Raw genomic sequence first — 23170 nt, 5'->3', positions numbered from 1 at the left:
TCATGCCAGTATCCTAAATCGCGTCCCACCCAGGATTCGAAATCATTCCGCCAAAATGAACTTTTCCTCCTGACATCTCTATTTCTGTTAATGGCACCAACGTTCGCCCAGTCAGATCTGGCTTAGAATCCTGGAACCGTGTTGACAACTCCGACTGCCTCGACCCTGATGTTTATGTAGTCCCGATTCCTGTCACATCTCTGCTAGAAATATCTGCAACTTTCTTTCCAATAACAGGGACTCAAGGAACACACCTCTCACATTTTATAGCTTTTAAAAATATGAAGAAATTTATGTGATTTGTCCCACAGTTTCGAAGCGGAGTTGGGACTTGATCCCAGGGCTTCTGAATCCTGTGTTCCAGGTGGAATATTGCAACAACTGCCTCTCCAAGTCCTGCTCGAGCTGGTACAGCTGCCTCAGGCACGATCTCTCTCCTTGGCTCCAACACAGCTTATACAATCACTAACCGTCACTGTCTCATATCACTGACAAACGACCTCATTGAAAAACACAGATCTGATCACCTCATGCTCAGCTTAAAATCCTTCAGTGCCTTCCTCTACGGAAAAATGTTCCAATTACTTAACCCGGCACTGTAGACGCCCTCCAGTCTGATTTCAACACAATTTTGGAACACTGCTTCCCACAACCCCCCCATACTCCAGATAAATATTCAGGGTCTCAAGCATGCTTGAAGCATTTGCCTGCATGCTTCTGCTCAGGCAGATAATCCATCCTCCTTGAAAACGCTGTCTTTTCTTTCTTTCATTAATTAATTCCAAAACATTGATGTATGAACAGTGTATCAGGGATTGGGCCAGACATGGTGAATAAGAAAGGATCCATTTCTTGGGGACCTTCGAATCTACTGGGTTCTTAAAATTCAGGACAAAGGCCATACTCTTGGCAAAAAAAAGTCCTTCCTGATACCTGTAGCAGGAAGTGATGGCTTCTCCTCCCAACAGCCATAGTACAGTGAGAAAACCTATTGCAGGATTTATGATAATCTGACTGAATGAAGTTATTGAGTCTTATCTCTCACCCTAGGTTGTAAGCTCCATTTTTGATAACGGTTCTTGGCTGTCTTGGTCACTTATTCGTAAGGTACCGTCTAAGTATCTCGTTATTTAGCCTTCGTAGCACTTAGTACAGGACTCCGCATATAATAAGACCTCAATAAATGATACTGGAATTAACAATTTCTCTCAGAGTCTGTGAATACGAGATTGTGGAGAGAGAGCAGCACACTGCATTCACACACAGTCAACAGAGGACACAGCAAGCTCACACTCCTCTCACACACCCCCACCAGATGGTTAACATAACATGATTTTAGGCAACAGAATCTGTCAGCTCATATCCAGGGTCCCATGACACTCGCCTTCCTCCATTTAAAGAGAGTTTTGAGACCAAAACTAACCCAAGATTTCTGGACATCAGAGCACAGATCTGTTCAGTCTGCACATTTTTCTGTGTCAATAAGCAGGAAATAGGATTAGCATCTTCCCCATATGGTCTGCTTTTCTGACTCCAGAACCAGGAGGATGCTAAACTCTGGACCACGATTCTAGGCCGAATTTGTTTCGTAAGAATTAAAAATAATCACATATGGCTATATTTACTCTTTTTGGTGTACAGTTCTAGGAGTTCTACAAATGCATGGTTGTATGACCACCATCACGATCAAGATACAGAACAGTCCCATCTCCTGCTAGAGAAACACCCTTGACTATTCCTTTGTTGTCAACCCTCCTCCACTCTTCACCACTCATCTGTCCTCCACTCATTTCCGGAACATCATGTAAATATAAAAGTACATCATTGTTTCAGTCTAGCTCCTTTCATTAGCATAACATATTTGCAATTCATCTGTGTTGTTCTGTGTATCCATAGTTTGTTCCTTTTTATTGCCTAGTAGTATTCCATCACACGAATCTGCCACTGTTTGCTTATTCATTCTCTAACTGAGGGACATGTGGGTTGTTTTCTGCTTTTGGTGACTATGAATAAAGCCACTACAGACAGATTTTTGAGTTACCATCGGTTTTCACATCACTTAGGTAAACAGGAGTGAAACTGCCAGGTCACATGGGAAGTGAATGTTTAATTTTACAATCAACTGCCAAAATACTTTCCATCGTATGAGTGAGAGTTCTAGTTGCTTCACATCCTTGCCAATGCTTGGTATTCTCATGGCTTTTGTTGTTGTTGTCGCTGTTTTGGTCTTTTGTTTTTGTCATTCTAGTTCTATAGTGAGATAGAATTTTAAGACTTCTTTTTAGAACCATAATATTTCTGCTTCCACATTAGGCCACACTCTATACTTCCTCCTCCCTCTTCACTTGGACTTTGTGTTATCCTTCCCACGAGATGACGGATTCCTTTGTGGGTAAAGAACAAGTCTTCACCGTCTTTGTAGGTAGGATGTGCTGTCCTGCCACCCCAAGTGCAGGGACTTGCAACAGTACAGGGACTTGCAAATAACACGTGCTACTGAAATAAATGCTCCAATGTGATCAGATTAGATCAACACATACCGCCACGACTCATGTATCCAAACCTAATCTCGTTTGCCCAAGTTTATTACTTGCCTGATGACATAGAAATTTAAAAAAAACTATGCACTTTCCTCCCTTTTCATGGATATTGGCTATTTCCATTTTCATTTGTTTTTGTGGATACTTGTCTAAATTACAGATGTCTATTTTCTTGCTTTATCAAGGGGCAAATTAGAAAATATGGTTAGGACGGTGAAATATTTGAGTGACAGATTTGTGCCAACATGAAAAACAAGATTTTTCTTACTAGTTCTTAAGTAAGAGATTACGATCTATTTATTTTACAAATCAGATCACTTACTTGCATTTTTTAAAAAATGAGCTATAATTGACATATATCGTTACAGTTGTTTCAGACATATAACATAATGATCTGATGTTTGTATATGTTGTGGAATGATCACAACAGTGTCTAGGTAACATGCATCACCCTACTGCTATAATTTTTTTTCTGGTGATAAGAACTTTTAAGGTCTACTCTTTTAGCAACTTTCATATATGCAACACAGTATTATTCACTATAGTCACCATGCTGTACAGTATATCGCTAGGACCAATTTATTCATAACTGGAAGTTTGTGCCTTTTGACCCACTTTACCCATTTCACTCCCACCCCCACCTCTGGCAACCACAGTCTGTTCTCTGTATCTCTGAGCTCATTTTTGTTGTTTTTGGTCTTTCGTTTTATTAGATTCCACTTATAAGTGAGATCATATGATATTTGTCTTTGTCAGACTTATTTCACTTAACATAATGCCCTCGAGGTCCATCCATGTTTTTGCAAATGACAAGATTTCTTTTTAATGGCTCAATAATATTCCTGTGTGTGTGTGTGTGTGTGTGTAATCACATTTTCTTTATCCATTCATCCATCAATGAGGTAAGTTGCTTACCTTGATTACTGCAAATAATGCTATAGTGAACACGGCAGTGCAGATATCTTTTCAAGTTAGTGCTTTCATATCCTCCAGATAAATACCCAGAAGTAGAACTGCTGGATCATATGGTACTTCTATTTTTAATTTAGTTTTTTGAGGAACCTCCATACTGTTTCCCACAGTGCCTGCACCAATTTACAGTCCCACCAATTCCGCACAAAGGTGTCCTTTTCTCTATATCCTCTCCAATGTTTATTTCTTCTCTTTCGTGATAATAGCCATTCTAACAGGTGTGAGGTGATCTCATTGTGGTTTTGAATTTGTATTTCCCTGATGATTAGTGATGCTGAGCACCTGTTGGTCATCTGTATGTCTTCTTTGGAAAAATATCTGTTCAGATCCTCTGCCTAGTTTTTTAAAAATTGGGTTGACTGTTTTTTTGTCTTCGTTTTTTCCCACTTACTTGCACTTCAATGTACTCTTTACATAAGAAAGAAAAAGTTGGAATTACAGGGGGGAACCTGTCTGTAAACATCATTTATCTAGTGAGTTGTGGCAAAAAAAGAGGTTGAGAGTCACTGATAAAGACTCAAAGAATCTCAAAAATGGATGTGTTTGGAAGTGCCATAGGCCAACCTCTCAGTCGTTAAGGGAATCCTGACCATGGCATCTGGTTGAACAGCTCCACCAATGGGAAGCTCACCACTTCATATGGCACCACTGCGCACACCCTTACACCCAAGAGTTCCAGAACAGAACGACTAAATAAGAAACACAGGGAAGGCAGTTTCTGTTTTTCTGTAACATTATATTACATTAACCTCCCGTAGCACCTATGGAAGTCTAAAACTGGAGTTTGGAGGGGGGCCTGGGTGGCACGGCGGTTAAGCGTCTGCCTTCGGCTCAGGGCATGATCCCGGCGTTATGGGATCGAGCCCCACATCAGGTTCCTCTGCTATGAGCCTGCTTCTTCCTCTGCCACTCCCCCTGCTTGTGTTCCCTCTCTTGCTGGCTGTCTCTCTCTCTCTGTCGAATAAATAAATAAAATCTTTAAAAAAAAAATAAAAATAGGGGCACCTGGGTGGCACAGCAGTTAAGCGTCTGCCTTCGGCTCAGGGCATGATCCCGGCTGCGATCGAGCCCCACATCGCGCTCTTCCACTACGAGCCTGCTTCTTCCTCTCCCACTCCCCTTGCTTGTGTTCCCTCTCTCGCTGGCTATCTCTGTCAAATAAATAAATAAAATCTTTAAAAATAAATAAATAAATAAAAATTTAAAAAATAAAAATAAAAATGGAGTTTGGAGTACACTGTGGCAGAAAAGATGTTTGTCCTTGCATCATCCAGCTATGAGCAGGGTTAATTTCACTAACTATTACATTGCAAGATGAGATATAGTTTGAGGAGATGAGCTCAGTGGCTTAAAGGACATGAATCTTGGAAACTTTTTTTTTTTTTTTAAGAAATAACTCTTTCTGAAACTTTAGTTTTTGAATGGAAGTAAACCAACAACTTATAGTTGTACGTAGAAGAAAATTAATATAAGTCTACAGAAGAAAATGTCTTAAATATCATCAACAAGCAGACCGGACTCTGAATCCTTCAGCGGAAAAGATTCTTGCAGAACTCCAAAAGAAGGGACTTTCTAACATTAGACCTTTCTCTATTATCTAGTTTCTGGGGTGGTTTTGTACTAAGTGTCCACTTAGCTCAGATGGAAATCCATTCCCAGAATTCCCTTCCCTAAATAATCCTTCCGTCTAGTTGGCTACAAGGGCAAACGGCGTGAGACCTTGAGGCAGAAGCGGGGCTGCAGCATTACCAGGCTTGGAAGGGCGGGGCGGTGCAACAGCGGCTGCGCGTGGATCTGCCCGCTCGCCGTGGTGACGGCACGCCGTAGCCAGGCCGCTGGTCCTACCCTCCCACCACGTCCTCTCCCTCAGCCTCTGCCCCCGGGGTGCCCGAAGAGCTCTGCAGTGAAGCGGGCCAGCTCTTCTACAGTGCTCCCAGGTCACTGAGTTTGGAGGAGACAGAGGAGTCCAACATGGATTCCGTTTTGTGTTTACACGTTCCAGTTTGTTTTGCGGGTTCCAATTTGTCCTTGCTGGGCTCCACTTCCTTTCCAGCTTTTCTTTACCACTGCCAGCTCCGCGAACCTACGATGACTTCAGGCCTAATACCAGATGCTTCCCACAGACTTTTTTTTTTTATAAGTTCCCAGGATTGTGTAAGGTCTAAAACTTATAATAAATTCATTACTCCATATCCACCGTAGTGGTTCTGCTTTCCTAACTGATATGGCTTCCATTAAATTGTTCCTATTTAGAATAGGTACTTGGTTACAAATATTCTTTTTGTGCATGGCTTTCTTTTTAAGAAAAATTACGATAGTATCAAAAGCAAATAGTACTGATTTATTCAGCCTAAACATGTCATTTGATCTTACCTTGTTTTTGAGAAAGAGACTTGGAATATGCTCTCTGCTCAATTCCTCTCAAAACTACTGGGGCTGGGGAATTGGGAGTCTGGTCCATGAGCAGAGAACAGAGAATAACAAACTGATTTGAACTTTGTTGCAGTTACTAGAGTTAAAAAACCACCTGGCTAACGAGCTGTTTCTTCAAAATACATTTTAATGTGACATTTGGAAAGTTATATCTACTCACGAAAAAACATGAACATTAAAAATTTGAAAAACAATTCCAAGTCATCAATTTTCATCACAATGTACGTGCATTGAGAGTAGATAAATACGGTCATGAGAGCTTCAACTTTTTTACTTTAATATTTCTTAATAGTAAGATTTTATGGTCTTTAAAGGCAGAGAAGCATCTTCTCATCTTTACATCCTTACGTATTATCACATAGATAAGACCTTATTAAACATCGACGGATCTAAGTAAAGAGCAAATTTCAGCTTCCTGTTTTTTACAAAAAAGAAAAGAGCAGCCGTGCATGAGCAAACAACCACAACCGACTGCACCCTCTGATGCTTTTCTCACTATTATATAGAAACTTCGGCAGGAAACCACAGCTATATCCTTTTCACCAGTATAGAAAAATCTTATGAATTGCTGGCAAGCATAAAACACCTCTATTGACTTACACAGATAGTGGAGACAATTTCTACTCACCACATCCAGGTGCTTTACAACATTTCCACAACGTTTCTCAAGGACAAATTCCCAGGAAAAAGGAGTCATAACAACCTTATACTGTAGCCACTTGTTTAGGGGTAAATTATATAGAAAAACAACAAACGTCATTGAAACGCAACTCCTCCCTCAATGTTACTGATTTTTTTAAAAAACTGATAAATGCTAAAATTTTTTCATTTCACTCAAATTTGTAACAATTTCTAATTAGCCAAAGATGCATTATTCTGTACTCAAAAATCATGACAGTACTAATTTTTCCCTTTATATTCAAAAGAGCCCAAGAATTAGACCTCTCTATCAGTGAAATGTACAAACCCCTTTTGTCCATTCTCACGTATCATTCCATTCAGGAGCTGCACCGCACATGTTTTAAATTTGTAATATGAGCCTTGACAATGTGTTTTATCAATGAAGGGACTTTCCAATGAAGATCTCTTAGTTGTTTAGGAAGTACAAAGAAAAGATTATGGCAGAAGTTCAGGGCTCCAACGACTTTAACTTCAATGGGAATCACAGACATCCAGACCCATTAAACACAGAAGTCAGCCCCCTTGCATGTCTACAACACCTACTACAGAAAGTCCCCACAGGCTGTTTGTTCTATGAGTACATGTGTAAATAAATGAATGCGTAAGTTCTCGGTGGTGATGGAGAGGGGGGATAAGAGAAGCATCTCCAAGTATCAGAAAAGGCTGAAGAGGCCCCAAATGCTGAAAACAGGCCCAAGATAGAAGGAAAAAAATGAAAGACCGTTCCTAAAAACCCAGACATTAAAACTAGAGCTGTTCTTAGGAATTTTTGGACCAAGCTTTCCATTTCTAGAGAAAACCGGAGGTGCCTTGGGCAATGACATGACTTCAAGTACCTCTTTCCCAGATTGCGACATTTGTGTGCCACTTTCATGATTTTTGCCTTATGGTGCTTCTTATCTACAGACACTATTTTTTACCTAACCTTCTTTATTCAATTGACTTTAACTGGTGCACTAGTTGAAAATATTAGCCTGGTCTTAAAAAATGGTAAAACCACATGTTTGATGTGCTAGTAATGTATTTTTCATAAAGCACATAGTATTCTTAGTATACAGCATATTTTCAAAATACAGCATATTTTAAAAATATACTTTTAAATGTATTCTTAATATATTTATATTAAAACAATTTCATAACTATCAAAGTAAAAAGTATATCTGTATACTATCTCAGATCGTCTTGCAGGGCACCGATCAAAAACTCCCACATTTTGAGAACTGGTGCATTTTACCATGCCATCCCTCAGAACAAAGCATTCGGATTTTGCAACCACACGAAGTGGTAAAGACATTCCAGATTGATGACAAGAGTCCAGTAATAAGACCAATGCCCGTAGGTGACTTTGGCCCATTTTTTTTTAACTAGAAAAAAAATCAATTGCTTATTAAGGAACTAAAAATAAATTAAATCAGAAGTCATGGCTTTAAAAACAATTAGTGGATTTTCATCTTCAAAATGGACAGAGATGATCTATTCATCCTCCTGTCAAGTATCATTAATTATTAGAAATATAGTTTTAAGAAGGAACTTGTCTCAAATGAGCCTTCTGTACATAGACTGCCTTTTTTTCAGCCTTTAATTTGCAAGTAGAACACTTAGCTGTAAGCTATAATGAGGAATTGCTCAACTTTCATAAGTAAATGAGTATCTATGATTAAAACATCAATCACGGAAACACTAGTTCTATAAATAGTGTCTGAGTCCAAAGTCCATAGGTAGGGCTAAACACAGGCACATGCTTCGTTGTTCTTGTTCTCTGTGTGTCTGCGAACGTGTGTGTACACGTGACTATCTGATATGTATTTGGTTCTTCTCTCGAGAAACAAAGAAACGTTGTTTGCTCAACATATGTGTCACCTGGATATTTTGATAAAAATTTTTGTTTTTCATCTTAACCGCCTATACAATGATTTGTAAAGTTTTAACCTAAAATGTTTGTCCTTGAACTCACTCTGTTTACTTAAAGAATGACTTATCTCTGATTTAGAAGCTTTCAATTTGGTTTTTCAGCACTTGCAATCCGAGATAAAAGAAATCTGTCTATAAAATCCAACCTTTTCTGCTTCTTTTGACCCAGTGGTGATAATAATTAATAATGTTAATGCATTGCAGTGTGGCCCAGTAGTGAAGCCTGTGACCGTTGAAGTTGGACAACTGAATGTTCACACAGCTCGGCTGGTTACTATCTGAGGGACCTTGGGCAGGTTTTTAATCTGTTCCCTCACCTCTAAAATGCGGGAAGTAATAGTACAAACCTCATAGATTGGTCTCGATGAGAAATGGGTTTAGCAGGATATCACTAACAGAAAAGCCTAAAGAATCCAGTTTTGAAAGAGTTGGAATTCATTAACTATACAGATCTGTAGTCTCTCCATCTCCTGTGTCCTTACAGTGTAAAGTAGATGGATGAAGAGAAATGTACTAGGGTTCTCTTACGTCCTAGAACCAAGATGGCAAAAGTTCCCTGAGTGGTTCCCTTAGGCTCCTTCTCTCCCCTTTACCCCACTTTACATCCTTGCCCCCATGTGTTTGGCTGGTTTCCACTTATCATCATTAGTTTGGAAATCTAGGTGCCACCCTCTTCTCTTATTTCCCCTCTGCCTCAAGAAAGGTCCCTTCACAGTGGGGGGTGAATACACAAAGGTAGAATCACTCACCAAGCATTCTAGAGACATGAATTACCGCTTGACCTTCCAGGGTCTTAACGCGCTGAAGAGAAAGACCAGGGAAGAGGGTAAGGACCACTTTAGAAAAAAAGGACAGAATGAGGACATGGGGTATTTCACGGAGCAATTATGAAAACACCCAAGTGTTTTCAGTACCCTGAAATGGGCACGTTATCCAATAATGATCTGATTCAAGATCATTTTCCAAGGGTGGAGGTGATCATCGAGGGTCTCAGCAATAATCCAAAACAGTGGCCTTTGTCTTAAAATACACTAGCCTATCACAAACCATTTATGAGCAATAGTAAAGTACCACTGACAGCAAGTGATTTATTAAAAGACTAATTTAGAGCAGTTTTCTCTAATGTCAGCTACGCTAATCTCAATGATAAAGTAATTTCTATAAAAATGTTACTCTCATTTATCTCACTTGCATTTGTAGATGTTTTCTCGAATAGAAGAAAAAGGGAGGGAATGAAGTTACATTGAGGTTCTGGTATACTCACAGGCAGGAAATTTCCTATAGCATATAAACCAGCTGCCAGCAGAAACTTACAAATTTTCTTAATCTTACACCTGCCCCATCTTGGTCCCATTTGCGACCCTCTGTGTCTTAGTTGTTTTTAGCGGAATGAAGTTGAAAGTACATATGTCTACATTTTTATTTTTGACGACATTAAGGAAGTATAGTGTGGGAAAGGCTTCCTCTCGTTTTCAAGTTGGCCTGGCTGGGAAGGAAGGAACCAGGTGTGGCGAGCAGGTGGTGAAGCTGCGAAGAGGAACGGAAAGTAAGTGAATTGCTAGGGCCTCGAGGAAGGAAGAGAGAGGTTCAGAGGTGTCTGTTTGGGACAGAGAAAGAAGCCTGCTTGTGAGGCTGCTGGGGGAATTCCCAAATCCTTGGGAATTGGGAATTCCCAGGAAGAGAGCCCACTCTAACTTTGCTGAGCCATATTTATGAACATGTGTATGTAGGCCAGGAGTCTGGGAGATATTTCAGAGTTCAGGCTATATTTTATTCATTTTTGAATCCCTAGCACATAGCGCAGGGCCCAACATATATATCAAGTACTCAATACAAATCTATTAAGTGATCCAAGCATCTGCCTTTCTTAAATCAGAGCTTCAGCCAGCCCCCCTTTCACATTCTATAGTTCATCTCTTAAGTAAATTCCTATTTCCAGTTTGAGGACTGCTTTTATTTCATTTGCAAAGCAGAAGTAACTGATACATCCCCAATCCATCAAGCTCACATTATCAACTTTTATCATCCCTCCCTGAGAGTTAGACTCACTACTCAAAAGCCACAAACCCCAGAGGGATGATCTTTAAAAACTCATCATTACAATATTAAACATCCATATAACCACCAGGGGAATAGAAGGGTTCTTCCTACAAGCATGAAAGTTTCAGTGTCACTAAATCTATGTTATTTAAAATCACTGAGGAAAAATGAACTTTATCCCTAAAAAATTTTAACACCCGTGGTCTTTTATATATTACCAATACATTTTAGGTGATAGGAGGCCTAATACTTACAGACGTGGACATCATCCTACAGGGAAATGCACCCTGTCCAAAGCAAGCATGGGGTCGAGGTGGCGCTGTGTCCTCTGTTGGCTTCCACGGCTACTATTCTCAGCACCGTCTTCTTGGAGTGAAGCTGCCAAGACGGCGGCACTCTGGGATTAATAATTCGATGTGAGGACGTTTTTAGAAGCGAGGTGGGAGGCACGATGTGGGGGTGGCACGCAGCGAAGTGTGCACGAGGAGGGAAAGTGGCAGCACTTGTTGAGAAAGACTGAGATTGCAGAGAGCTATTAATTAAGAGCTTTCTCTACGGTAGAGCTCTGCCTGAGTTTTTCATCTTATTGTCTCAAAAGGGCATCTGTCTTTATTTACAACACGAATGGATCAACTCCGCCACAGTCAGCTCGCGGTGGGCCATGTCGGCAGCGCAGTTCCACGGGAGCCAGGGGCCAGACTGTGCGGCGATCTGGGCGATGGCTTGAGAGCCCAGCCAACTGTCATCATTAGATGAGCATTTCTCAGCTGCACAGACGGCGCCACAAGTGGGGATAGGAGCTGGTACTACTTCTGACAGTTGGTTCTCAACCGCCAAGCTGACTGAATGGAACGCACCAGTACTTGAAAGATTGCGATATGCTTTGGGCTTCCAGGAGGCTATGCACGTTTGGTATACACCGGAAGAGGTGTATATAACATAAACATATGGTGCATTTGAAAATACACTGGGACACCCGGGTGGTTCAGTGGTTAAGCCTCTGCCTTTGGCTCAAGGGCTCAAGTCATGATCCCAGGGTCTTGGGATGGAGCCTGCTTCTCCCTCTGTTGCCGCTCGCCCTGCTTGTGCTCGCGCTCGCGCCCACTCCTCTCTCTCTCTGACAAATAATTAAATAAAATCTTTAGGGGCACCTGGGTGGCTCAGTAGGTCAAGCGTCTGCCTTCAGCTCAGATTATGATCCCAGGGTCCTGGGATCAAGCCCCACATTGGGCTCCCTGCTCAGCGGGGAGCCTGCTGCTCCCTCTGCCACTCCCCCTGCCTGTGCTTGGCACGCTCTCTCTGTCAAATAAATAAATAAAATCTGTTTAAAAATCTTAAAAAATAATAATAAAAATACATAAAGCAATCTGATGTAAAATTGTAGTTGTTGGTTAAATTAAAGGTTAAGTTAAAGAATAAATAAATTGTGGTTTAGACAGTTCTTTTTGTTTGCTTGTTGCCAAATGTGGATGGTAAACAAACAAGCAAACAAACAAAATTCCCTATTCTCTTACTAACAGACGGGGTCAACTCAGTTTGTATCTCCTAACCTTTCACAGAATCTACATATTTTGATGATGGAAACTTTTTAGACTCTCATTATAGTTTATGGGAGTTAACCACATTCATGCAAGGATCTCTCTACTTGGTAGAGGCACATCCGTTTCCTGAGTGCAGTCGCAGCACTGGAGGGCTCGATGATACTTAGGAAACATCTAGTCCAGACGTCACAAACTCAATTCCTATGAAATGAAGTTGTTGAATACAAGTGACTTATATGAAGCCTCAGTGTCAGAGAGACGGTAGGAAGTGGTGGGGACTAATGTGAAATAAAGAGATAGCACATACTTATTTAGCTCCTACCCAGAGAATAAGCATCAGTGTTTCATTTTGTACAATATAGCTCTTGATTTTTAAATACTGGCTGAATTAAAAAGAAATACCTGCAAGCCAAATAAAACATGATCTTCCTGCTGGGCCCACAAACTGCTAGCTTTTAATTTCTGATCTGGTACATACATCTTCAAACCCGAGGACTGGACAGGTTAAGTGAAGTGCATCAGGTCTCTCAGATGCTCGCAGCCAGGGATTCTTCTGCTCTGAGAGTCTGTATGTATAGACATGAAATCATCCCCATGTGAAAGGAGACTGCATAGGCATTTCACTCACTTAATGAGAGCTCAGCCCCTGACCCTGACATTGACCGATTTCTGTTCTCTGACTGCTTTCAGAACATGTTCAACATGGAAACAAGACCAACCCTCCACACCCATTTGTCATAAGCAATTTTGACTCATTCAAGGATGCAAGGGAAAACGCACATCCATTTATTAACCTTAGCGCTGATTAAAATTCTCATTAGCATTAAAATTCTAGTCACTTCATTTTTACCTGCATTTTTCAAGGAGAAATAATTTAAGGATTCAAAGAAAGGCATGCTTAGGAAACAATATAACTAAGTATAAATTAAAAATTCTTGCTATGTTTAAGAAAATCGTTAGAGACAGGGCATAAGAATCACGGAGGGTTTGCTGAAATAATTGATCTTTAAACCATGTTTTGACGGGCTTGAGAAGCTGATTTAGGATGAAGGACTGAGCATTCCAAAATGATGTAACGGCAAAGGCAATGACCAAAATCCAACAAAGTGGAATCCACAACGAGTCAAGTACCTCTTGCATTTTTGAACAGCAGCAGTTTTAAAAAAGTGTATCAAGAGAAAGGAAATTCACATCAGAGGAAAAAAGAAGGGAAACAATGAAATAATTCTATATAATATTCAGCAGCCCTGTCCTACACGGCCATAATTCAGAATAAAAATCTGGAACTGATGCAAAATTCTGAATCCTGATGATATCTGCCATATTGTACTTATTAAGGCAGACGTATAGTCACAGACTATTACATTTTAGACAAACTGTCAACAGAATTGAAACAAAAAAGATGCTCTGATTACTGAGAAAATACAGGGAACACAAATGCTTAACTCCCTCAAGCATTTAATTTACCCAAATTTGTACATTATAAAGAAAGAGAAGAGTCTCCCATAGACCTAATATGATTGTTTTAATTTTAGGTTATTTAGAAATCAAGATCCTGAAAAAAACAATCAAGAGTCTATCCCCATAAAACATCTTGATTATTCCCCCTAAACCAGATCTCCCACTTTGCTGGACCATTTGCAATTCAGGCTTAAAAAAGGATCCTCTGCAACTCCTTTTCCCCAGAAAATTAGTAGATGCAAATGTGATTTTTTAAGGAGCTCTGGAGCTCTCTGTCCAGCTGTCTGTTACTGAATTAGCAAGAGCGCCGAGGTCCCTGGAGGTGCCTGTGACTTCGGGAATTTTTATTCTCTAGCCTTGAGTTTTTTCAGGGTTTGCTTGGGTCTGCAAGTGTCACCAGCTGTGACTACTGACTAAAGCAATCTTTCCAGGGCTGGCTTGAGTATCCACTGGGTTTAAGACCCAAGAATTAACATTTTTAAATTGAATTTGGTGTGTAAGGCCAAGAAAGCGCCTTGCCTCAGATCACACAGCTGATGCCCACAGTTTTCCTGCCACATCAGACCCCTGGGACAGAGATCACTGCACTGTCACTTAGAAAGGCTCACTGCATTGACTCTCAATTTGGGAGGAAGGGCTGCAGGAATAATTAGATTCCCTTCCCCCTACCACTCTGAAACCATTCAAACCCTCCCCTCAGACCCTGTTCCTTCTGCCCTTAGCAGAAAAGCAGTAGAGAATTAGAAAGAAGAGGTCTAGATTTTAGCCCCAGCTCTAACAATGATTAGGACAAGTTATTCACTCATCTGGGTCTCACCCGTTGTCTTTTTATTTCCCTGTAAGCAAAGGCAGGACTAAACAGGGGTGTTCAAGCCTGGGTATTGGAATCACTTTAGGACCAGCATAAAATATAGATTTCTAAGCCCTACCTCCAGATTCGGATTTAGAGTCAATGGGTCATAGCATTTAACTTTCCAGCTAAGGGTCAGTTATCATTGCCTGAAAATAATAGTTCAGCCCCCCAATTACGCTGCTAGCTTTAAAATAAAGCCGACAATCTAATTACAGACATGAAAAATTAGAAAGCTGTTATTGTGTTGCCAACTCCAATAAGCCCAGATAAAAAGCTGTGAAAATTTTCCTCACTGGCATTCAAGACAGTAAGTAATCTAAATGGTACGCGCGTTTACATTTTCCCCCATGAAATTCAATAAATGTCTTTTCAATTCAAATGAAGCCTCTAAACGTTTTTATTATTCTGGACTTGACTCTTATGCAAAAAAACTTAGGTTTTCACTGATCTAAACATTCTGATGTGGAGAAGGAAGATGAAAGAGGAGTCCAGGACATCTTTATAAAAAAGTGAATCTCTATATTAGACTCAACTCCAAATCAACTAATTTAGGTACCTGGGTTTCTTCTTCTGGTTAAAGCTCTTATTCAAAAGGGTATCAATATCATAACATTGTTTGAGTCCACAGGAAAGACAGCACGAGCTGAAAGGAGCCCACCAAACATCTTAAAAAACACTTCCGCATCAGATTTTATCTCCTCGAAATAGCTATCAGGTTGCAGCAAAACACACTATGTTAACTTCTGAAAATGCATACGATCATATTTAAATATTTAACTAAAATGATGAAGAAGTCATAGAGCAACTGAAAAACAAAATCTGCCAGGTTCTGCCCTTCCTTTTGGGGTTGTGAGTACCAAGCAGTCTGTTTCATCTTCATGAAGCTGTGGGTTTCTAGCACAGGGCTTTATACCCACGAGGAACGCGGGAAAGGAGACTTAGAGAAAGAACACAATAGAAAGGTTTGCCCGATTTGTGACAGTCACTCGATCACCCTTGACCCTCTGTGCCAATGATGGTACTTGTGTTCTGAGAAATGAAATGCTCATGCTACCACGTGGTGTATCACGTGATTTCAATTGTTTATTAAATTCAATTGAAACGAGGTCTAGCCAGTAAATTATTGCAAAAGAGATTTTTTTAAAGGCAGGAAATGACAGATGTATGACGTGATGGCCATTCTGTCTAGATTTTCTTAAAGCAGTAGTATTAGGAAGAGAAATCTTAGATATAAAATAAATAGCAACTCTTGAGTCAGAGTCTAAACAGAAATTCTGCTGCAATTCTCTCCCCAACTCGATAGTATTTTTTTCTTTTCTAAACGATTCTTAAATAAAGCTCACATCACCCCACCTCATTTTTTACCTCCTCCTCCTAGAACAGCACCCCTTCCTCACGGCCCACCCAGACCCATTCACTTTTCATAAAGTAGCTCACATTCCACCTCCTCCTTGAAGGCTTTCTAGATTCATGCAGTCTGAAAGGTCTCCTTCTCACCTGACTTTACTGCCGTGAATTACTGGTACGTCGTCATGTCTTGCCTTTCTCAAGGCAGTTCGGCTCTTCAGAATATTGTGTAAATGCTTGTTGGGTATCAGATCTCCCGGTTGTCTCTTGGGGTCTTACAAACTGGGAGCATCTCTTCTTTGTCACTTAAAGCAGTAGCTTTTGGACTTTTTGGAACATGATGCATAATCAGATATACATTCTACATCATAGTCCTATGTGTATATACACCTATAAATAAATATATATTTAATTAAAAAGTTCCATGAACTATACTTACTTACCCTTCCATTCTGCTTTACTCTATTTTATGTTTTTGAAAATGAAAATGCCAACAGACCCAGTAAACTGACTTCACAATGGGTTGTGACCAGTTCTGGAAGGGCGCTTACTGATTACTATGGGACCACTGTATATATTTCCCTCACTTAAAATATAATTTGAAACTTGTAGGAGACCTTTTGGCTCTCTTTAGCACGTGTTTCTGAGTTACTTTTTTTTTTTTTTTTTCCATTCAGTTTTTCAGACCATCATGCTTGTGCCTTTTGGAGTCCTCTGGGACAATTAAATCCTTGGCATATACCATATTTTCCACCTTTTCCCCCTGAGCACTGTTATCATAAAAATAAGATTCTCTGCATTTCTATAAAACTCCCATCTCCATTCTCTCATTCCCTTTTATTCTCACAATACGCGAAGTAGGGAGTAGACATTTCGTGGATGAAGAAATGGAGGCTCAGAGAATTACGACTCTCTCAAGGGCACGTCTGTCTTTCAGTCAGGTTATTACAAATTAAGACAGGAGGTTTCTAGATATTTGAAGGGTATAAAGTTGGGTGACGTGAACAACGGAGCGCCTCCATATAAATGCTCCTACCTACTTGGCCAGGCCGAACGGTTTACTGGGCAGACGAGTCAGCGGCTCGGCCGGACTTCAGTCTGAGGGTCGCACAGCTTCCTTTCAGCCTCATCTTTCCGTCTTTGTCTCCTCGCAGTTTTTCACCCACCTAGAGCTACTTGCTCTTCCCGGGCCTAGTCACCCGTTGGTCCCCGTACCAGGACTGCTCCTCTCTCTTTACCAGACCAGCTCCTCTGGTCCTTCGGTTTCCGGGCGCTGTCCTTGTCCTCTACCTCCACAACCTGGCTTCCACGGCACCCTGTGCAGGCCCTGTCAGAGCACCTAACTAGCTGGTACTCCCGGTCTCCCAAGTTTTACCAGCAGAGGCTGTGTCTCGCGCACTCTTCTATTCCACAGTCTAGGACCACGGTGAGTTCTGGATAAACAAATGCTGGATGCATGAATGAATCAATGAATGAGTGAGTGAGTGCCCAGAGGGCAGAAACCGTTACCACTGAAGGAACTCAAGTGTGAGCTGGGGCTGGAATGCCGTGTCCTGAATCTCGGAGGCCCATCTTTTAGGATGTGAGATTCCATGACTGATATTTTAAGCCTTCCCCATCAGCTGTACATTTTCTGACTGGAAATTCATACAGTGAAGGAGAGTTGTGTCTAATATATTCTTTCAAGTATATTTGAGGCACAACCAAGAAAATGTCGCAGGATCAAATAATTTAGGCAAGTGTATTGAGGCAATGAAAAAACACCCAAATTTCAAAACAGCTTGTTGGACCCCACCCCGACCTCCCATTGAGACAGATCTGAGTCCGGCCAGGCTTCAGGCCTCCACTTCCCATGTGAAGCTCTGCACTTTTGATTTTGTCCTCATCATCTCCATCCAAGTCTAGTTAGTGATTAGGGGAAGTCTCGCCACAACACAACACACTCTGCACGGATCACCATGAGTTCCTCTGCTCTGTTTCCAAAATAAATCCCAGGGATATAACATCTAGACTTGCAATGGCAATTACTATTTTTTTTTTCTGTTTATGAATCAACAACCCATTTCTCCCCCCCCAACACATACAAACTTGAAAAGTGCTCTTTGTGATTCTATTTAAAGAACATTCTCTAATACAAACTCCTGTCATTCGCAGATAGCGACAGAGCAGATTTTCTTCTCTATGCTGTGACTCATGTGTCTTTATTCCCAGACTCAGGGCAGGCCAATGGTGAACACAATGGAAAGAAAGAATAGTTTATAACTGGAAAATAAGCACATTCGAGAGAAGTACACTCAAAGCATTATCAAAGTAAAATATGCAGCAGCACCAACAAGAGCAAACAAAAGCCCACGCAAGAGATGTGTAAATATTTCATGAAGCTAAGCCTTAATCAACTCTCTCTCCAAATCTTGCTGGTGTTGTAAACACTTCAGTTTCTTTCAGTCCCATCATGACCCAGATTCCTCGCAAAAATAAAATGAAAATATGGACCGATGGTTCTTTAACAAATGTGTTGTGAAAAATATTCAGATGGGCCATAACCAGGTATTGCTTTAGCTGGAAGAAGATACCTTAACCAAAGGGAGCTGCTTCTTGGTGACTCTGAGCCTTTTTCTCCCCTCCTCCCCTAAACCCTTGCTTGCCTTTTCCCCACTGCCTCTGCTGCTTTCTGGACACTCACATCTTAACCTTGAACTGCCTACACTTCAAGCAGTGCTTTCTCCCAATGCTTCGTTAGGAGGCCCTTTAAATCCAACAGTGATTTTCTGTCTTCCCACCACCCAAAATTCACTTCCCAGTGGCCAAGCCCCCCCCCCCCCCCCCCCGCTTCCCCTGCACCCCCCCTTTCATTGTCCATTGTTGCGTCTGAAATTTTGCGTATATCTTTTCGATCTGCCTGGATAGGATGAAAATCTGTTGTGTGTATTGGCTGGCACTGTTCAGATCTTTTCTAAAATCCATCTCCAAAGAACCATTTATAGCCTCTAGTCTCTACCCTGATTTAATGTGGTTCCAAAGTTCACCTCTAGATACTGAACAGGTCTCTACAATGATTTCCCTTTTTCAACCTCTGCCTGCCCTCCTTCTCTCACCACTTATTTCAAGAAAAACTATATATGTAAATGTGTGCGTGTATTAACACACACACACACACACACACACACACACACACACACACACACAAACTATAGTGTTTTGACCCTAAAGAGAATATGCATCAGAAAATGAGAAAAATGCAAGTATAGTATTACCAAACACACACAGACACACGCACACACACACATCTATTTGGATATTCACAGTGTGCAGACCCGATTGATTATAAACCCCCCCGCCCAAGAACGAGAACAGCAGGCATCTGCTCCCATTTACCTTCAAAGCCAGAGCCTAAGGGAGCAATGACCTTGCAGAGAAATTCATCACCTGCGAGAAAGACGGCCGCTCCTGGAGCGCAGGATGGGATGGGGACAAGAGCAACAGGCAAACGATCACCGGGCAAAATGTGGGACTGAACCCACCCCCCGTCAGTACGGAGCACACCGCAAAGCGCCGGTCCCACGGGTTGGACGCCGGGCAGAGGTGGCGCGGGGGGGCGTCTCCTCCCGCGGCCGCCGGTCGCCTACCTGCTCTCGCCCGGTTCTCCCCGGCGCGGCGGGGCCACTGCCTGCGCTGTGGCGGGGCTGGAATTCCCGTCGCATATCCCAAGCGGCGGCTCTCGGCGCCACACGGATGGCTCCGGCGGGCTCTGGAGCGGCGGTCCTTTTCAGACCCGTTCCGGGAGCGAGCTGGGTGCTTGCAGGAACTGAAATTACTATGCAAAGAGCAGAGGCGGCGCGCAGGAGCCGGGCGGAGACCGCGGGGGCCGCCCCCACCGCGGGGCTGCAGCCGCCGCTGCCGCTGCCGGGCACGGAGCCAAATTGGAGGTGGGCATTCACGTGCCCGACTGCTCCTCCGTCAGGCCCGGCAGGCGCCCACCTGTCCACGCAGGGCAGCGCCGCCCGGCCAGAGCCTCGGAGGAAGGGGCTGCAGCTTCGCGGGCGGCGGCGGCGGCGGCGGCAGGACGCCGAGCTCCGCCCCCGCCGCACCCCAGCCCAGCCTTCCAGGTCCCCCGGGAAGGGTTTGCGGCGGCGACTCGCTGCGCGCCAGGGGCGTAGCTGGGTACAGGCTGAAGGGTTACGGTTCTGCTGCAAGGTGACCAGAGGCAGATGGAAGTTAAGAAAGAGATTAAGGTAGAGGATGGGACCGAGAGCGACTCAGCGGGAAATCTGGCCCTTGCTCCTTCCCACAGGTCACCAGACTCCATGGCTGTGTCTAGACTCCAGCAGACGGTTTCTAATCAAGCCACGTGCAGTGCAGATCTGAAAGCAAGGAATCCCCCGACGTTTATATGTGTTGCAAAATGTACAGTGTCCTGCGTATTTGGAGATGGCATTGCGGACAGTTTTCTTGTCCTTCCTCACTCCCCCGCCCCCATCCATGGGCGTGGATGGCTTTGAAAATCGTCCCTGCTGAGTGGCTTCAGTAATACTAAATGGATGTGTAGTATGGTTAGCAGCTGTAGATGGTGTAAATGATACCATGAAAAGCACTATTATTAACTGAATATTGTTGGCAGGCACTATGCAAAATGCCCTATATGTGCCTTCTCTAATTCCCACAACAACTCAGTGAGGGGATTATTATTCTCCACTGCAAGAAAACAGGCTTCCATGATTTAGACGCTTTGCTTGAGGTCACACCGTAGTAACCTGCCCGGCTGAGATTCAAACCACTCCAAAATATATCCTCTCAACCACTGCACAGGACTCACCCAAGGATCTTGTTGAAAGGTGGATTCTGATTCAGCAGGTCCTGTGTGGGCCTGGGGATCTGCATTTCTAAGAGGCTCACAGTGATGTCCAAGCTGCTGGCCAAAGGACCAAATTTTCTAAAATACTAGGCCAGTGTTTTGAAATAAATTATTTCGTGCCCGAGAGCAGCTTTCTTAAGGTGGATTAAGAAGATCTCTAAGACTGTGTCTTGGCTCTTGGTCAAACAATGCAGTAATCAGTTCATCATGTTCAATTTGGTTGATGGAGAGAGGGTTGTGACAAGTGAGCAGAGTGGCCATCCCTGCAGTAGGCCCCTTCTGAAACAACAGGGTGGTTATGTTTTTATGGTGGTTATAGTTTACATTTTCTCATTTAAGGTATTGGTGCACCAAGGACAGATGTCTTTCTTCTAGTTCTCACCCTCACTAAGAAAAGCTTTGTCAAAGTTTTACACCTAACATTTGTGTAGCACGAAACACTTTACAAGTGCTCACATAAACCATTTTATCTGTCTTCATAACAACACTGTAAGGCGGGGATAATTTCATGTTACAGAAGAGAAAACTGAGGTAGAGTGATTTTTCCTGAGATTAACAATTAACATGCAGGCAGTAGGGGCTAGACCGTGACTGATTTCGAGTCCAGGAGTTGTTTCTACTAAACCACTGCCTTGGTTCCTTCTGCAGCTGTAACAAATTACCACAGATTTAGTGGCTTAATACAGCACAAATGTATTATCTTACAGTTCTGGAGGTCTAAAGCCTGAAAAATAGGTCTTTATAGGGCTAAAAATCAAAGGATCAGCAGGGCTCTGCATTCCTTCTGGAGGCACTGACGGGATAATCTTTTCCTTCCTTATGGTTTCCAGCGTCTAGAGGCAGCCTACATTCCTTGGCTTGTGACCACATCACTCAGATCCTGATTTCTATTGTCTTACCTCCTTTTATTCTGATCCTCCTGCACCCCTTAAATAAAGACCACTGTGATTACTTTTGGTCAACCCAGATTATTCAGAATAATCTCTCCATTGCAAGATCCTTAACTTAATCACATCTGCAAAGGCCGTTTTGTCGTGTATGGTAAAATATTCATAGGTCCCAGGGATTAGGATGTAGATGTTTTTGGAGGATCATTATTATGCCTACCAAAACCTCACTTAGTAGTTATCCTATAGTTTCCACTATGCCTTACTCATCCCTCTCTTCTGCTTGATTTCTCTAACTGCTGGAAATTTCTTTCAGTGGAAAAATTCACTTGAAAGCCTTCAAGGGACCATAAAAAATGTGTAGTTGCAAGAAACACCCCAAGAACATGAAAAGGCCATGAAGATCCATAAGAATATGGTCATGAAAAGGACATAGAGGATTAGGGCATGCTTATTGGTCTGAATGACACTGAGGTAATCCCTAGGGGACGTCCTAACCACCATGAAAGGCCCTCTTTAGCAATAGAGAATTTTTCAAAAGTTCGCTTCTCAAAGAATACACCGTTCCAGGATAAACAAGGCAAGTCAAAACTGATGCAAAATTGAGTATGAGATTTCAAAGTGATGAGATACTTTAAACCAGTATGTCAAACAAGGTCAAAAAAATTATTGAACACCTTTTATGCTCAAGGCATTTACAAAAACACTCTGATATAGAAATGTTTTTTTTTGGGGACACAGAATTTATGAAAAGTGGAATAATAAAGGATTTCAACAGAAGAAATAATGGAGAAGCAACAGGAGATGGTACACAATTAATTACCAAATGCATTAGGTAAATTTGGAAGTTAGGTTTATACAGGAGAGTGGATATAAAAACTAAAAGGTAGGTTGGAAGGTTGTGTCACTCAGGATCTTAAATGCTAAACTAAGGAGTTTAAACTTCCCCTGCAATATAACAATGATAATAACATTTTATGCTCACATAGTGCCCAGTAATTTACCAAGCACTTTTTACATGTTTTCAGTCATTTGACTTCCTCGCCTAAGCCCCCAGAAAAGCAGGCCTGCGCATGCGCATGCAAGCGCACTCCCCCCCCCCCCCCCCACACGCCTGTGCACAAACACCCACAGGGAAGGAAATGTAAGCCTCTTATCCAAGAGATGTTCTTGACCATTCTATGTAAAATTGCAGCTCCCCTCCCCACTTACCTGCCACTCTTTAATCCTTCTTACCCGCCCCCCCTCTTTAGGTTTTTCCACTGGGCTTACCACTGCATCTTGATGGAGTCTATATTTGTTTATTGATATCTATTATCTATGAGGGCAGGGACTTCGTCTCTAGTTTACTTCTATATCCTTATCACCTAAAATAGTTTCCAACACTTATTAAGTGCTCAGGAAATATTTGTTGGATGGATCATTATCTCCAATTTACAGATCAGGTGTTCAAATAACCTTCACGATGTCCCACAGCTAAAGTGCCTTTCCCAAGACTGAAGCCCAACGTCTAGCCCAATGCTTATCTGATGGTATATTTCCTTTCTGAGTGAAAGCTGTTAATCGTGTTTAACCAGGAGCAGCAATGTATTTTTAAAAGATGAGAATTTGAGACTCGAATCTTCTCTAAATGTCACGTCTTTCCTAAAAAC

At 42.0% G+C, this 23170-nt stretch overlaps 1 protein-coding gene across 1 annotated transcript in view; it reads right to left on the bottom strand.

Annotated features, from left to right (window-relative positions):
• The window catches only part of GPRIN3 (GPRIN family member 3), a 68642-nt gene extending 48858 nt beyond the window's left edge, over positions 1-19784 (bottom strand). Inside the window, exon 1 of the mRNA XM_045791919.2 lies at positions 19406-19784. The gene's annotated coding sequence lies outside the window, so the exon portion shown is untranslated. The remainder of the gene's footprint in view (positions 1-19405) is intronic.
• Between the last annotated feature and the right edge of the window lie 3386 nt (positions 19785-23170).

The sequence above is a fragment of the Ursus americanus genome, chromosome 8, assembly GCF_024610735.1.
Source record: "Ursus americanus isolate L20-20 chromosome 8, mUrsAme1.1.p, whole genome shotgun sequence".
NCBI classification, from domain to species: Eukaryota; Metazoa; Chordata; class Mammalia; order Carnivora; family Ursidae; genus Ursus; species Ursus americanus.
The sequence above is the reverse complement of the archived record's forward strand: the minus strand, read 5'-3'. Positions and strand labels throughout refer to the sequence as shown.